This window comes from Panthera onca, chromosome A1 (assembly GCF_046562875.1).
Source record: "Panthera onca isolate mPanOnc1 chromosome A1, mPanOnc1 haplotype 2, whole genome shotgun sequence".
Classification (NCBI taxonomy): domain Eukaryota; kingdom Metazoa; phylum Chordata; class Mammalia; order Carnivora; family Felidae; genus Panthera; species Panthera onca.
In genome coordinates, this window is record NC_138339.1 from 47,739,561 (window position 1) to 47,757,716 (window position 18,156).

General features: G+C 39.3%; 1 protein-coding gene across 1 annotated transcript in view; it reads left to right on the forward strand.

The window, feature by feature from the left end:
* SGCD (sarcoglycan delta) overlaps positions 1–18,156 on the forward strand; it is a 943,518-nt gene that overhangs the window by 143,910 nt on the left and 781,452 nt on the right. The window lies entirely within an intron of this gene.

An 18,156-nucleotide genomic window follows, 5' to 3' on the forward strand; every position in this document is an offset into this window, starting at 1 on the left:
TGCTGGATGTCATGCCAGGCCATGAGATGGTAAGAAATGCCCGGGTGGGAATCTCGGTCTGCCTGGGGAGCCAGATAAATGAGCAACTGTGATTTAAAGGTGTGTTAGGTCGGGGCGCCTGGGTGGTTCGGTCGGTTAAGCGTCCGACTTCGGCTCAGGTCATGATCTCACGGTCCGTGAGTTCGAGCCCCGCATTGGGCTCTGTGCTGACCGCTCAGAGCCTGGAGCCTGTTTCAGATTCTGTGTCTCCCTCTCTCTGCCCCTCCCCTGTTCATGCTCTGTCTCTCTCTGTCTCAAAAATAAATAAACGTTAAAAAAATATATTTAAAAAAAATAAAGGTGTGTTAGGTCATAAACAAAATGCTGTGGGAACACGTGCAAAAAGGTAAGAAGAGAAATTGCTGTTCTGAGCATGTGCCGTGAGCCAGGCATGGTGCCGTTCAGTGGCGGGACCAACAGGAAGGTAGGGAACTGGGCATTTGGGAGGTAGGGAGGCTGTGATGGAAAATTTCACCTGGAGGTGAACATGTCCAAGAATGACTGGCCAGGCCATGGGTTGTTGAGGGAGGGCTGGTAGCGACGGGCTGGAGGTGAAGCTGAGAACACTTTGGGCATTATTCTGCCTGTAAGTGGGAACCACCCACGTCTCAAACACGGAAGAAGTACATCATTAGATTCGTGATCTTAAAGCTCTGAGGGTAGCGTGTAGGATGAGGTGGAGAGCAAGCACCCGAGTTAGAAAGTCTCGTTAGGAGAAGATGACAGTTGCCAAGGCAAGAAATAATGAGAGCTGGACAGTTGTGTTAGGGGAGAGAAAGGCAAGAGATCCAGTGGATTGGAGCAGTGGGACCTGTGACAGAATCACAACAGCTCCTGGAAAGGGGGAGGGCCATCTGCCTTTTCTAGCACCTCTTACTTCGTGTATGTTACTTAAGATGACGCTAAGGAAGGAGAAGGGGAACTTAATAAGTTGCTACATCCTGGGGGAGTGGGTGCCTGTAGTATTAACTTCCATCCCTACAAGGAGTATGAGAATGTCTACGGCCAAGATGGTAGTGAGGATTAAATGAGAAAATTTATGTGGAATCTTCAGCATAATGCCCAGGACATAACACCTCATAGTAAGTATTGTCTCCTCAAATTCTCTGTCTCATGCACACACATACACACATATACATGCACAGAAAACTCCATAGCCTATTGACATCTTTAAAATCTTGCCCCATATGTAATCATATTTTTAATCCTTACAACATAATTTTTAAAGTCCAAAAGCATTGCTGTTAAAATCGAGAGGCAGCCAGCATACAAGTGACCTTGAACGGAATTCTTTCCCAGAATATTGTAAAGGTTGCTATGTGTTTGTAAGAAAAAGGTTAATGTACATCACGTGCGTTCCTTTTGCCCACTACTGAGTAGTTTGTCCTAAGTTTTTTTTAAGAGGTACTTCTCTGAGTGCCATGTAATGCCAGATGCTGTCCCAAGAGAATCAACTGCTATGGCTGTGAAATTTCTTTCCTGCTCTGGTAGCGGACTGCCATTAACATGGAAAATATGGCCAGTCTGGTGTGGGCAAGATGTAGGTTGATAATGCATAATCCAGGAAAACGATGAGATCCAGCATCTGTCGTTACTTGAAGTGTTCTTATAATTAGAGCAACACACCCATATCAAAACTTTATGGGTACAAAAAGAAACCTGTTGTGAAAAACCCTGGGCGTCTTTTTCAAAACTAAGTAGATATCCCCTTCCTAGAAGCCAGTGTCTGGGCAGGTCTCCAAGAGGTTACAGCTTCCCAAGAGCCTGTCCTTACCCTGGTCAAGAGAACGGTGCACTGAATACTCCTCCGGGTGCCTGAGCAAAGGCTACATGCCTCTAGGGCACCTTCTTTGGTTTCAGCTGTCCTACATGGGGCCCTCCCTCCCCAAGAGAATGCTAAGCTTCACTTGGTGGATGTCCAAGCCAGTTACCATCATTTCAACGTGCTTCACTTTAGCCAAGGTTTCCATTAGCAGTCTTGCTTCTCCACTCAGGAATGTTAGTGCCCCTCTCTTCCCCCTGGGACTTCTCTCTTAGCACCTGATATTGCCTGTGTAATCAGGATCTCATGGAAATGAAAATTGGAGTGCCATGATGATAAATTCTTTAGGAGTCATAAAAGCTGAATTATAATGAGACTTATTAGCTGTGTGACCTTGGGCAAAGCAAACCCCTCTGAATCCTCGTTTGATTACCTCTAAAATGTGGATAATGATGCCTAATACTCAAGATTGTTGGGAAATTTAAATGAGATACTGTATATATGAGCTCCTAGGACAATGCCTGGCACATGTAATTGCTCAACAAATGTTGATTCACAAAGAGTTAAAAAAAATCCCTATTTAAGGATTTGCATGTTAGAGAATCAAGGTGAAAATTCTTTGTGAGCTTCCTACGTTATGAATGTCAGACTTCTTTGGAAAGAAGCCTGAATTCTGAGTTAACAGATCGTTTGGAATGGAGACTTCTAAATATTCATTCACAGTTGTCCTTTGGGCTTCAAAAATTTTAACTTGCAAAATACCATGCTAGTGAGGCAAAATGCCTTATTATGGCAACAAATTCAGTAGTGCAAGTACTTGGCAGTTTATCCATCAATAAATGTTCTTAAAAGTAGCATGCATGAGAGTTATAGCAACTGCCAGTTTTGAGAGCTTTTTCTGCTTTAGGGACGGTGCTAAACTCTGCGTACAACTTCCTACTTAATCTTTGCAACACGCTGAGAAGGACGTTCCTCTCCCAGTTTTACAGCTCAGAGAGGCTGATTAAATTACTCAAAGTCATATAGATAACACAAGTAAAATTTGAACATCAAGATGTGTGATCCTTTCTGACCTATTGAGCCTCTGCCTTGTACCCAGAACTGCAGAGAGAGGTACCCACAGGGCAGGGGACGCTCTGTATAGAAATTCAGCCTGGGTTAGACTGTAGTGCTATTGGGGCCTGGGTAGTGGTTGAATGAGGCCAGATGCTGTATGAGACTTGGGAAGGATGGCTGAATGGAAGACAGATGTGGCTAGTATTGCTCTCAAGGCCTCTGTGCGTATGTTATGCCCAGGGATATTGTATGAAGGGGTGAGCGGTGTTGAGTCCTATTTGCACTCTGTTTACTAGGTTGGGCACCTGCAGGGCTGTGGCTGCCATGGCGATGGGAAGCATTTCCTCACTGGCACAGAGGCACCAAATGGGCTGACAGCAACCCAGCATCAGCTCATTTCCCATCCACGCCAGCCAGTGCTCCATCAGCGCAAAGGGCCTGCAGTCCCAAGAAGTGGGAGGGAAGAAGGCTGGAGAGGGAACATAGACCCATTCCTTAGCAAGTGGAGTTCAAAGGAAGGTCACGATAAAACAAAACATTTTGGAAAGAAGAATCAAAGGCAATTAGATGTCTGCAAGGACTATAAACCCACTGCGTAGAATATTGATCTATTATTTGAAAGGTCCATGACAAAGCTGGGGGGGAAATTGCCCCTTACAGTAGAAACGTGCTCAGATACCCAGTAAGTAACCACCAGCATATGAGAAACTGTAAATATTAATGAAGTGACAGGGCCAGCATTTTAAAAGGAGCTTTTTGCTCTGAGTATCTTTTGTACAGGGGGAAACAGATCTTTAAACTTTAAAGGGATGAATTTTCTCTACTGTATACTGGAGTTTTATAAAGCACTGCCTCCTGCCAGACTCTCTACAGTGGACTTTATATTCTTTTGGAGAGAGGCATTTGAGAACCTGTAAAGGCAGGTCAGGCCTACAGCGTTAGGAATTTATAGTAACAAAGGAAAGAAAAAAGAGACCAAGTGAGACAATAGAAGAAGATGAGTTAAGACTACCTTATTTTGTGGCATGATGGGATTATCAGGAAAAAATGAAAGAGCAGTAGGCTGATGTTCGGGGACACTGAGCGTAAGGCAGGGTCTTGTGAATGAAGACCTAATCACAAGGGGAAGATCGAATTCATGTTTTGACTTCTCCTGCTTGTGAAAAATAATCTGCACACAGGAGTGGTTCTTAAGAAAACATTCTAGGTAATTAGCTAAGTAAATCTTTGTTTAAATCTTTATTTCTATATATTTAAAAAAATATTTATATGCCTTGACCCTTATTCTAGTGTTGAAAATAATTAACTTTAACTGTGCGATTGCCTACAAATCAACTTGCAGTACCAATGATTTCCTTATATTTATTGAATAAATAGGCATCCAAGTGTTTGAGCTTCAGGTTTATTACATGTTAAATGGCAACAATCGTATAATAATATAAGTCTGCTTTCTCTTTGGGGTTGTTGTGCAATTAAATGGCACCGTGAACTCGTGAAATGTTAGAGCTAGGAGAGACCTTTTGGACTATTACGTCCATGTTCTATGTTGGAAGCACGATCCAAGGGTGAGGCACTTTTGTTTATCCTCGTCTCGTGGCACGGCCGTGCTCTTACACGTTGGCAAATCAGAGTAGTAAGTGGTACGTGGTTTCAAGGTAGGGCTCACTAGTTTCTGAGCCGCGTTTGGGCATTTCGTGGTAGTGGTTCTTTTGCAAAACGTGTCACTGGGAGATGATTGGAAACAGGCAGACCTACCTAATGATACAGGTCCCGATGGGACGGGGGGAATAAAAAACCAAACACCTGCTGCTAAGCATGTTAACTTATCTTGTAATATAGCAAATTAAGATTAATTCACATACCACGTACAGTTCACTTACTTAAATAGTGTGGAGTTCAGTGGTGTATAGGATATTTATAGCTGCACAGTTTTAGAACATTTTCATTGCTTAAAAAAGAAACCCTGTACCCATTAGCCATCAGTCCCCATTTCCTCCCCCGCTCCAAGCCCATGGCAACCACTCATCTCCTTTATGTCTCTACGGATTTGCCTGTTCTGGATATTCTGTATACATGGAATCATATAATATGTGATCTTTTACAAAAGCTTCTTTTACTTAGCATGATGTTTTCGAGGTTCATATATGTCTTAACAGGTATCAGTACTTTGTTCTTTGTCATGGCTGAACAATGTTCTATCATATAGATATACCGTATTTCATTTAGCCACTTATGAGTTGATCGACATTAGTTTGTTTCCACTTTTGCCTGTTACGAATAATGCTGTTATGAACATTTGTATACAGGTTTTTGTGTGGGCATGTTTTCATTTCTCTTGGGTGTATACCTACGGTTACAGTCGCAGGGTCATATGATAACTCTGCTTTCAACTTTTTAAGAAACCGATTGACTTCTTTTTCAAGCGGTAGCACCATTTTGCATTCACACTAACGTCATCTGCTTTCTGCTTTATTAATTTTCATCCTCTTAAAATTTATCTTCTTTCTATTTTCTTTCTTCTGTTTGATTTGGGTATTATTGCTCTGCTTTTTTAGTTTATAATGATGGGAGTTGGGAGCATTGATTTGAGACCTTTTTTGTTTTCTAATGTAGGGGTTTTGTGCTATAGATTTCCCTCTCAGTATTTTAAATGTATCCCACAAATTTTGCCACATGGGTTTTCATTTTCATCTGGTTAGAACTACTTTTTAAATTTCTTTTTATATTTCTTTTTCATTTAATCAAGCATTATTTAGAAGTATATAATTTGGTTTCCAAATATTTGGGGAATTTTTACTTATCTGTTATTCATTTATAATTGAATTCTGTATTAGGCAGAAAATGTACTTGGTATGACATGAATCGCTTTAAGTTTATTCAGACTTTTTAATGGCCCATATATAGTCTATCTTGGTACATACTTTGTGCACACTCGAGAAGGAAGTGTATCCTCCTATTCTTGGGTGGAATGTTCTATAAATACTAATTAGGTCAGGTTAGTTGATAGTGTTGTTCATGTCTTCTGTAGCATTACCGATTTCTGCCTGTTTTGTCATTTATTGAGAGGGAGTGTTGAATTCTCTGGCTGTAATTGTGGATTGAATACTAGCATTTTAAAGGTACAGATAACGTTCATTTCTGCAGTACCTCATAGTGCTAATTGCTGGAGATGCAAAGATGAATAAGAGACGTGTGGCTCCTGTAATCATGGAGTGAAAAACAGAGTGCATCCTTAAAATAGCTTGGATTCACTTTTTTTTTTTTTAAATTCTATTTCCACTGGTCCTTTCTAACCTGGTCTCTCTTCATTTTATACTCAAGTTCCTGCAGATAGTTCTTTGCTTTATTCCTAACTGTCTCTGAGCCATTTTTTCCCTACTAGGTCTGGCTTAATCTTCTAAGGACAATTGTCATTGTATTCCTTCATCCTTGTTGATGTGGGCTTTAGCACAGTGACTCATGGAATGTGTCATGATGCTCGGTTATCATTGACACCTTGCATCTGATAAAAGAGTTTTCTATTTGGTCCCTTTGTCTTTTTCTAGTACTTCATGTCCAAACTCCTCCTTGTTACTTTTTGAGGTAATCCTTAAACTAGCTATGCTCTATTAATCCTAACTTTCCAACACTTCTTGATATAAAAGATTTGTCTGTTCCCTCTAGATGCAAATCATTTCCCCACTTCCTAATCTTTGCATTAGGTGTGGTGTACCTGAGGTTAACATCCTTCCAACTAATAAGACACCTGTAGGAAGTTAATATTTTTAGGGGCAGACTTCATTAATCATTTGGTTTTTTATCTCCTCGGGGCCACCACTGGTGGTTTGCTCATCACTTGGTTATGACCATAGTAGGAAAACCAATAACATTTTCATTGAGTTTAATTGAGGTACTGTTCTTTCTGATTTTTAAATTGTGTGCCACCATTTTGCTTCGAAAAGCCATTACCAAAAGAATACACACATAATATTTATATTTCAGTAAGAGCATACCTCTTAAAAAGTTAAAAAAGCACACCATTTTGCAGTTATAATTTTATGACTCACCAGGGGAAAAAAGTACTTCTAAAAGGAAGAGATGAAGCCACTCATCCAAGGTTTTAAATTAGTCGGTCTTCAGTTTTAAACACCATCTCAGAAAATTTAACATGGCATCTATTTTTCGTTTTTAAAATCGTTCTTTTCAGCCGGGATCAATTTTTATATCATCCTCCCCCACTACAAGGAAACAGTTCGCTATACCGTAGGCTTTTTTGAACATTTACATCATTGCTCATATCAGCGGGAGGCTTCTTGGAATTCCACAGCAATTTTTGTGACCATATATGCTTTGTACAGTGTTGCACATTTTTTTCTTCTTATTCTGCCGTCGGTTTTCAAAACCTGCCTTAGGTTTTGTATATACAAAATGAGCATCACCCTCTGGCCTAACTCAATTGCAGGGAACACATTTTCACGATGTGATGAGAAAAAGAACATTTTTTACAGTTTACCACAGTGTGAGTACAGATGTATATTAAAAATAATAGCAACAACAACAAATCTATGGGATTTCTAGAAACTTCTTGAAACAGGACAAAAAGCTTAGTGACTTTGGGTTTGTCAAAGATTTTTAATATGACACAAAAAAGTAAAAAAGTTTAAGGTTAAAAAAATTACGTTCGCTTTTTTGAAAAAGCGTGGTTAAGAAAATGAAAAGGCAGGGCACAGGCTGAGAGAAAATATTTGCACGACAGCCATCAAACAAAGGAGTTGTATCTAGACTATATAAAGAACTTTTATAATTCAATAATAATAAGAAAAGCAAACGAATGCACATGGGACAAAGATTTAAACATGGTACCAGAGAACATATGCAAATGGAAAATAAACTTATGAAAAAAATGCTCAACATTGCTAGTCATTAGGGACATGCACATTTAAGCCACAAGGAGCAATCATTACACATCCCTAGAAAGGCTAAAGTTAAATAAGAACAACCATGGACATACCAGGTGTTTTTGAATATGTGAAGCAACCGGAAGTCTCACTCATAACTGGTGGGGCTGCAAAATGGTCCCGCTGCTTTGGGAAAGAGCTTAACAGTTTCCTAAGAAGCTAAACATAGAACCATTTAACATATGGCCCAGCCATTGTACTGCTAGGTATTTACCCAAGAGTAAAGAAAGCATCTGTCCACACAAAAGAACTACACATGAATATTCACTGGAGCTTTATTTCTAGTAGCCAAAAACTGCAAAAAATGTCTAACAAGAAATGAATGGATAAGCAAATTGTGATATATACGTACAATGGAGAGCTTCTTGGCAAAGAACAGATTCTTGGTGGATGCGACACCATGGATGAAAATCAAAATGCTATGGTGAGTGTTCTTTGCCAGGCAAATAGATGAGTGCCTACCGTGGGATTCCACTGATATAAAATGTCAGAAAATGCAAGTTATATAGTGATTGTGTAATTCATGTCATTATTGCCTGGTTTGGAAGAGGGTGATTGGAGAGAGGTAGGAAAGGGAGATGACAGAGGGATACATGGAAATTACTGGGTCTGATGGATATGTTCATCTTCCTCATTGTAGAAATAGTTCCATAGCATGAATATATGCCCCGAATTACCAAACTTTACTCTTGGAATATACGTGGTTTAATTTATGTCAATTATAACTCAAGAGATCTTTGAAAAAAAACCCCACAAAACAATATAAAGATGAAAGAAATGAGCACCTTGTAGAACCTTTTACTTGGGAAACTTCTATCAAACTTAACAACCTGGTACATTTGCTCTTAAGGACTCTTGCAAAACTTGTGATATTTCTCTAGGTCTCCATCTGCCTTCTACCAAGCTGCAGCAATTTAAAGATGTTTCTATATTCTCAGAAACTGATGTATTATTTTTAACCAGAGTTTAGAATTTAACTCTGGCTTGACTTAAAGATGGCTTGACTTAAAGATGGCTTGACTTTTTTTTTTTTAAGTGGTTAATGGCTTTTTTTTTTTTTTTTTTTAACTTTCCTTTCAAAGCTATGATGGCATCTTCCCCGGGCCAGAGGCAAGGATGTCTGGCAGTCCTGTGACAGTTCTGTCACAACCTTCTAAGGAGTGGGCAGAATCTCCTAACACCCCCTGCTGTCTGTTATAAATTGATGGCACTTTGGGTGGCCTGATGGAGTTGGAGAGATGTGGCTAATAAAGAATTCACATCATTGCAATGTTCCAAGAATTGATGAGCGAATAAAAATTGAAAGCATGTTAAACATCATCTGAGAGGGGCACCTGGGTGGCTCAGTCGGTTTAGCGTCTGACTTTGGCTCAGGTCACAATCTCACAATTTGTGCGTTTGAGCCCCACATTGAGCTCTGTGCTGACCGCAGGAAACCTGATGCCTGCTTCAGGTTCTGTGTCTCCCTCTCCATGTGCCCCTCTCCTGCTCATACTCTGTCTCTCTCTCTCAAAAATAAGTAAACATTAAAAATATTTTTAAAAATCTGCAAACTAGCTTTGATCATCTCCACCCCTTCTGTAGCATCCAGCTTGATTTTCAAAAATGTTTTGAGACTGACATGGATAAGAACACTTCATCTCTCTCTATATTTGGAGTGACATCAGTATAAGAACATCTGTATATCTTCCCATTTTGGGGAACAGTATCACACTTTTTAAAAATAAAAAAAAAATGCAAAACACATTGGAAAGCACCACACGAATGGAGGTGGTTGTGTTATAGTTAATAAAATGTACCTTCCTTTTGAAGTGCCTTAATAACAACACTTCGTGTGAAAGAACTTTTTAGAATTTAATTTGAAAAGTAATACACTTCTTAAGCCAAGCCTTTTGACCTTTGAAGAAAATTTACATAATTTGTTTTGAAGCGTTGTAAGTTATAATTTTAAGTGTTTTTGTCTACAACTTAGCTGTCTTTCTTAATGTCCTCCTTTTGTGATGATAGAAATACTTGGGCAGATACCCCTCTCCATGGTGTGTGGTTATGTAGGCTACTTTAGAATATTAAAATGACATTTCATCATTTGATTGCTAGTCAAAGGACAAGAGGCTATTAAAAAAAATAAGGCCTTTTACCTCTTTGGTTAGGTTTATTTCTAGGTATCTTAATTGGTTTTGGTTCAATTGTAAATGGGGTCGATTCCTGGATTTCTTTTTCTGCTGCTTCCTTATGGTGTATAGAAATGCAGCAGATTTCTGTATGTTAATTTTTTTATCCTGCAATTTGCTAAATTCATGTAATAGTTCTAGTAATTTTGGGGGGGGGGGAGTCTTTCAGGTTTTCCACATAGACTATCATGTTGTCTGCAAATAGTGAAAGTTTGACTTCTTCCTTGCCAGTTTGGATGCCTTTCATTTCTTTTTGTTGTCTCATTACTGAGGCTAGGACTTCTAGTACTATGTTAAATAAAGGTAGGGGCGCCTGGGTGGCTCAGTCAGTTGAGCCTGTGACTCTTGATTTCGGCTCAGGTCATGATCTCAGTTTTGTGAGTTTAGACCCTGCGCCGGGCTCTGCGCTGACATTGTGGAACCTGCTTGAGATTCTCCCTTTCACTCTGTCCCTCCCCCACTCACGCTGTCTCTCTCAAAATAAATAAACTTAAAAAAAAAATAAAAACAAATAATGGTGAAAGTGGACATCCCTGTCTCATTCTTGACTGCAGAGGAAAAACTCTCAGTTTTTCCCCACCGAGGATGATATTAGCTGTGGGTCTTTCATATATGGCCTTTGTGAGGTTGAGGTATGTTCCTCAACCATTTTGTTGAGGGTTTTTATCAAGAATGGATGCTGCATCTTGTCAAATGCTTTTTCTGCATCTACTGAAAACTATAGGACACTTATGAAAGACATTGAAGAGGACACAGAGAAAAGGAAAAATATTCCATGCTCACAGGTTGGAAGAACAAACATTGTTAAATATACTACCCAAAGCTATGTACACATTTAATGCAATCTCTATAAAAATACCACCAGCATTTTTCACAGAACAAACAATCCTAAAATTTATGTGGAATCACGAAAGACCCTGAATAGCCAAAGCAATCCTGAAGAAGAGAAGCAAAGCTGGAGGCGTCATGATTTCAGACTTGAAGCTATATTACCAAACTGTCGTCATCAAGACAGTATGGCACTGGCACAAAAACAGACACATAGATCAGGAGAGCAGAATAGAAAACCCAGAAATGGACCCACAACTGTATGATTAACTAATCTTCGACAAAGCAGGAAGGAATATCCAGTGGAAAAAAGACAGTCTCTTCAACAAATGATGTTGGGAAAACTAAACAGCGACATGTAAGAAGTGAAATTGGATTACTTTCTTACACCAAACATAAACGTAAATCTGAAATGGATGAAAACCTACATGTGAAACAGGAAACCACCAAAATCTTAGAGGAGAACACAGGCTACAACTTCTTTGACCTTGGCCACAGCAGCTTCTTACTAGACCGTCTCTGGAGGCAAGGGAAACAAAAGCAAACATGAACTCTTGGGACTTCATCAAGATAAAATCTTCTGAACAGCAAAGGAAACAATTAACAAAACTGACAGACAAACTATGGAATGGGAGAAGATATTTACAAATGACATATCTGATAAAGGGTAAGTATCCACAATCATTAAAGGACTTCTCAAACTCAACACTCCTCCCCCTCCAAGTAATCCAGTTAAGAAATGGGCAGAAGACATGAACAGACGTTTTTCTAAAGAAGACATCTAGATGGCTAACAGACACATCAAAAGATGCTCAACATCATGCATCATCAGGGAAATATAAATCAAAACCACAATGAGATACAACCTCAAAACTTTCAGAATGTCTAAAACTAACAACACAGGAAACAACAGATGTTGGCCAGGATGTGGAGGAACGGGAGCCCTCTTAGGCTGTTGGTGGGAATACAGACTGGTGCAGCCACTTCGAGAACAGTCTGGAGGTTCCTCAAAAAGTTAAAAATAGAACTACCCTATGTCCCAGCGGTTGCACTACTAGGTATTTACCCAAAGGATACAAGCATATTGATTCAAAGGGGCACTTGCAACCTGATGTTTATAGCGTGTTATCAGCAATAGCCTAACTATGGAGAGAGCCCGAATGTTCATTCACTGATGAATGAATAAAGAAGAAGATACCATTCAGCCATCAAAGAGAATGAAATCTTACTGTTTGCGATGATGTGGATGGAGCTAGAGTGTATTACTCTAAGTGAAATAAGTCAGAAAAAGACAGATACCACATGATTTTGCTCTTATGTGGAAGTTAAGAAACAAAACAGATGAAAATATGTGAAGGGGAAAAAAAAGCAAGACAAAAGAGAGAGGGAATCAAACCAGAAGAGACTCTTAACTGTAGAGAACAAACTGAGTGTTGATGGAGGAAGTTGGGTGGGGGATGGGCCAGATGGGTGATGGATATTAAGGAGGGTGCTTATGATGATGAGCACTGGGTGTGGTATGTAAGTGATGGGTCACTAAATTCTACACCTGAAGCCAAATTTACCACGTCTGTTAAGTAACTAGAATTTAAACAAAAACTTAAAACAATCTGGGGCGCCTGGGTGGTTCAGTCAGTTGAGCGTCCGACTTCGGCTCAGGTCACCATCTCACGGTTCGTGAGTTCAAGCCCCGCGTCAGGCTCTGGGCTGATGGCTCAGAGCCTGGAGCCTGCTTCCGATTCTGTGTCCCCCTCTCTCTCTGCCCCTCCCCCATTCATGCTCTGTCTCTCTCTGTCTCAAAAATAAACATTAAAAAAAAATTAAAAAAAAAACTTAAAACAATCAAAAGCAAAAAAAAATGTAAGGTGTTTTAAGGACACAGATATTCTGCCTTTGTATGATCTGCACTGTACTTAAATAAGAAGATATATTTCTACATGACAATTAAGTGAAAATACTAAGTAAAGGCTATACTAGTTTGATAGATTCTAAGAAAAAACGTGGGACAGTAGAAACTAACAGACAGATTTAACTTGTATGACTACTATATACTCTGTATTTTGGAATACCTTCATTGTCTTCAAGAAACTTATGGCTGTGTTGAGATGCTCAGAAAACCTTCTCAACTTCAATAATCTTTTATTTGTGAGTGATCTGTCAACGTCTTATGGGCTTAAAAAAATTAAAGCCTAAAGAATCCCAAAGGATTTCTGCAAATGCAAATGTTGTTAAGAAGAAGGCTGTGGCTGTTTGTGCCAGGATTAAATTAAATCCAACTGTGTCTTTAAATAGAAGTGTCTCCAGATCATATCAACACTACTGCATCCTGAAGCCATCAACCTAGGTTTTAAAATGCTCACTGACACTCAGCACCCACATAGCATTCTGGTGAGGTTTGCCAAGTTACTCACGGCCAATTTCAGTCAGTATGAAGAGTGCATGTCTAGCAATAGAATCTGGCTAGTAGTTTTAAGTGTAGGATGAAGTTCTTTTCAGGAACTGTGAAGAGTGTGAGTCATCTAAATCACAGCATAACAGGGCCCATTGTCTTTCTGGGCCTCCCTTTTCTCATCTGTTAAGCGGGTTTAAAATTTTTTACCATTTTATTTATTTATTTATTTATTTATTTATTTAATTTTTTTTTTTTTTTTGAGAGACGGAGAGAAACAGAGTACGAGCAGGGGAGGGGCAGAGAGACAGGGAGACACAGAATCCGAAGCAGGCTCCAGGCTCTGAGCTGTCAGCACAGAGCCTGACGTGGAGTTCGAACCTGTGAATAGCAGACCATGACCTGGGCGGAAGTCAGACACTCAACCCACTGAGCCACCAGGCACCCTGGTTAAGTTATAACAATAGTATCTGCAATTGATGAGTTAAAGGGTTTTCTGACAGCACTCAGTCCAGAGTAAGCCTTCAATAATTGTGAGCTATTCTCACTTAAAAATGGTTTTTATTGCAAATAGACAAGCTTAAATGGTGAAGTTTCTTCAATACATTTTGTTCCAATGTACTTGTTTAAAAATTCTTGGGGTTAAGTTAATGCTTCTCAAAGTATGTTTGGAAAAACATTCATCCTCCTGGATTAATTAATATATTTTAGGCGCGAAAAAAGGGTTCTGTGATTAGATAAGCTTGGGAAACAAACCCCTGATTAAGCACAATAAAGTTAATTAGGTTTTATTGCTGCAAGACTTCTTAGAGTGTTGAATATGATAGTAAGCAGTATGACTCAAAAGGGTTGTTATGGAGAACTTATGTATTAAGGTCAAACTCTTTCGGATACTATTTTTCTTGCTACCTTAGTAAACTAAGAATCACATTTTATTTAGCAGACAAGGGACGATTTCTAAAATCACCATATCTTCAATGTCCACATATTTTCCCCAGTCCTGTAACGCAGAGGAAGCCATTAATATGAGTGACTCCGAATTTATTTGAGACTGTGTGCTCAGCAGTGGGCTTATGGCAGAAGTGGCATTTTTGGTGTTCAGGTGGAAGTTTGTAGCAATTCACGTACTCTTGGATGCAAGTAATAGAAACCCATAATCAAAAATGGCAAACTGCAAGAATATTTATTATCTCATAAGCAGTCTAGAGATAGGTTCCAAAATTGGTTAATCCAGCAGTAAGCGACTTTTCATGGACCCAGGTTTTTCCCTTTTTTTTCTCTCTACCATCCTCAGAATGTTGGCTGGTAGTCTTACATGGACTACCAAGTTCAAAGCGGTTCAAAACATGCGAAAGAAAGAGAGAAAAGAAAAAAGAAAAAAGAAAACAGTGGCCAATAGAACACTGGAGCATCTGGTATTTTTTCTTTATTCCAAGTAAAAAGATATTTCCAGAAATCCTCAAACAGATGTTGCCTTACATTTTTTGGTCAATGTTGGGTAACAAGTCCACACCAAAAACAATTTCTTTGCTAGGAGACTAAAATATGCATTTTGCTAACCCATATGATATTATGCATCACAAAATAAGCATTTTGTTAACCCATATGACATTATGGGTGCTATTTTCAGATCCAGTAGAATTAAAATAGTCACATGAGAATATGCAAAAGTGGAGTCTGTCACATTTGAAAAGGTATGAAGCAAGTTCAATACTGGGGCCTCATGTTATACTTTATTTTTTTATTTTATTTTTTATTTTTTTGTATATATTGTATTTTACTTTTTCTTTTATATATGAAATTTATTGTCAAATGGGTTTCCATACAACACCCAGTGCTCATCCTAACAGGTTTCCTCCTCAATACCCATCACCCATCAACCCTCTGTTCTCAGTTGTTGAGAGTCTGTTATGTTTTGGCTCCCTCCCTCTCTAACCTCTTTTTTTTTTTCTTCCCCTCCCCCCATGGTCTTCTGTTAAGTTTCTCAGGATCCACATAAGAGTGAAAACATATGGTATCTGTCTTTCTCTGTATGACTTATTTCACTTAGCATAACACTCTCCGGTTCCATCCACGTTGCTACAAAAGGCCATATTTCATTCTTTCTCATTGCCGCGTAGTATTCCATTATGTATATAAACCACAGTTTCTTTATCCATTTGTCAGTTGATGGACTTTTAGGCTCCCCATGTTATACTTTAAACCGAAGTACATGTTCTTACTTTTTGCTGCTTCGAGCAAGTTTGACTGGGTTTTGGTTTATTAGTGACTACTGGCAAATAAAACTGAGTTTGCATTTTTTTAATTGAGTTGAAGATGTGTAAGTTCTGCATTTCACCCCACACAGCCAAACCCACTCAATACACTAAAGGAGATAGCTGTGGTCACCAGGCACTACATCTGCAACTTAGAAAAAGTATTTGGGGCTGGAGGTAAGACAAATTGAATTTACTCATCTTTCATCCCCTGCTATAAAAATAACATGGCTTTTAGCCAATACCTATATACTTTTCATTCTAAGCATCAAATGTCCTAGCATGTATAAACTGCAAAGTTAGAACTCACGGATGTGGCATGTATTTAATTAAGCACATAAAACAGCAAACTGTATTTATGAAACTGTAACCTGCTCATTTTGTACATCAGAATGATTTTTCTGTGGGTGCAGCTGGATTCTTCATGCTTCCTATCGGTGAAGCAGGTATGAAGGATCAGAATTAGGCGTTGCTGGTTGTCTCACCGTCTGGGTCAAAACGATGCTAACTGAAAGCTTTTTTGACAGCTTCTGCCGATAACTGTTGTCCCCTCCAAGTTTACCCCTCAGAGATGCGTGATTGAGACAATTGAATCATCACAGAATTTCCTTTGGATGCAAATGTTCTTTCTTGCAAAAACACCCTTTCTGGCTTCTGACGTTCCTTATCATATGCAGTACAGTTTTGGAGGAGGATATTTTTTAAATAAAATATAGGAATACAGGATTTTTTTTTTTTGAATTTCCAACCACTACATTTTATCTTATTATGTTCAAATGATGATGGAAATAATGAAAACAAATTGTCTATAGGTTTTCAATTTTCCCAAGAATTTTCACATTAAAAAAAATGTCATCCTCACCACAACTCTGTATACTAAGGCAGTTGTTTTAACAAATTGGTAGATTAGAAGACCCAGGCATGAAAACAGAAACAGTCTTGCCACTACTCTCACAGGCATTGCATAGTTTGGCTTAATTTAAAATTTTATTTATTTACTTATTTATTTTTAATACTTTATTTATTTTTGGGAAAGTGCAAGTGGAGGAGAGGCAGAGAGAGGGGGGCAGAGGATGTGATATGGGCTCTGCCCTGACAGGCTGACAGCAGTGAGCCTGATGTGGGGCTAGAACTCTCGAACCATGAGATCATGACCTGAGTCAAAGTCGGACACTCAAATGACTGAGCCACCTAGGTGCCCCTACTTTTATTTTTTTTTAATTTTATTTAAATCGAAGCTAGTTAAAATATAGTGATTCATGCCTTACATACAACATCCAGTGCTCATCCCAGCAAGTGCCCTTCTTATCCACTTAGCCCCATCCCCCGCCTACCTCCCCTCCAGCAACGCTTAGTTTGTTCTCTGGATTTGAGTCTCTTACAGTTCACTCTTTTCTCTGTTTTTATCTTATTTGTCCTTCCCTTCCTCTACGTTCATCTGTTTTGGTTTTATATTTTATGTTGTCCTTTATAGTAAGAAAGACAAAGAGGTTATACTGTCATTTTTTGCTACCCATTTTCTGGCTGGAAAAGCTGAATTGGGGAGTTTTGCAGTAACTTATCCAAATTTGTATAGCAACTAAATAGCAGAACTGTAGGAACTCTAAGAGAGCAGCAACTATGTGGTAGTGAAGACCTCTGAAATCAGCCACACCTCAGTTCAAAAGCCAACCGGGCTGTTAAATGTATGTGCGTCCTGGGGCAAAGAACTTAACAACGCTGAGTTTCAGTTTCCTTAACCGTTAAAATAGGAGTAAGGTCATACAACCCTCTAGACGATTGAGGATTTAATGAGAACGTGCCTAGCACGCGCGCACACACACACACACACACACACACACACTGGTAGGCGCGCACACACACACACACACACACACACACACACGCACTGGTAGGCGCGCACACACACACACACACACACACACACACACACGCACACACTGGTGGGCACACGTGCAAGCCATGTTATAGAAGAGGAGATGGTGGGATAAAGGGGTGTTTATGCCTGATTTTGTGCCCATGCATGTCTTCCAGCCGCTCTGACCTTGTGACTCTCCACAGCTCTGACTCCAGCCAGCAAACCTGCATTTGCATTTGTATTCCCACCAGGAATGTTGTGGGAATGTGTTTTTTTTTTTTTTTTTTTTTTTTTTTTTTTTTTTTTTTTCTGATTCCTTCTCTAAAAAATCCAGACTGTACATTTCCCCTGCGGATAAGGACATAGATTTGTTAGTCTTGTCAGAACCTGATCTATCCTTCTGCTGTTTTTATTTCAGAATTTTACTTGTATTCAACTCCTGGGGAAGCAGAAAAAATTCCTTCTTGGAGGTGAAATGATCACCCGTGGTATTTTCGAAAGTTAATATTCTGAGATTCAGAAATGCAGAGTCAAAGACCTCTGCAGCTAAAAGCAGTGTTGGAGACTGTCTAATGAGACGTCTTATTTTAGAGATGGGGAAACTGAGGCTCGTGGGGGAGAGGGGAGAGAATCCTCAGTTGAGTAGTCAGACTAAATAACAGCCAGGTGTTCTGACTTTCAATCTACCAGAATTCCCATAAATAAAATGCTTCCACCTGTAGTCAATACCAGTTAAAAATTAAGAATTTAAGGGTTCATCGGCTAAGTATTTATTTGATAAATGGAGACATGAAGGCTCATAGCATTTCAGCACAATCCTACAGGATAGTTAGTGGCAGAACTGGGAAACGAGTCCAGATT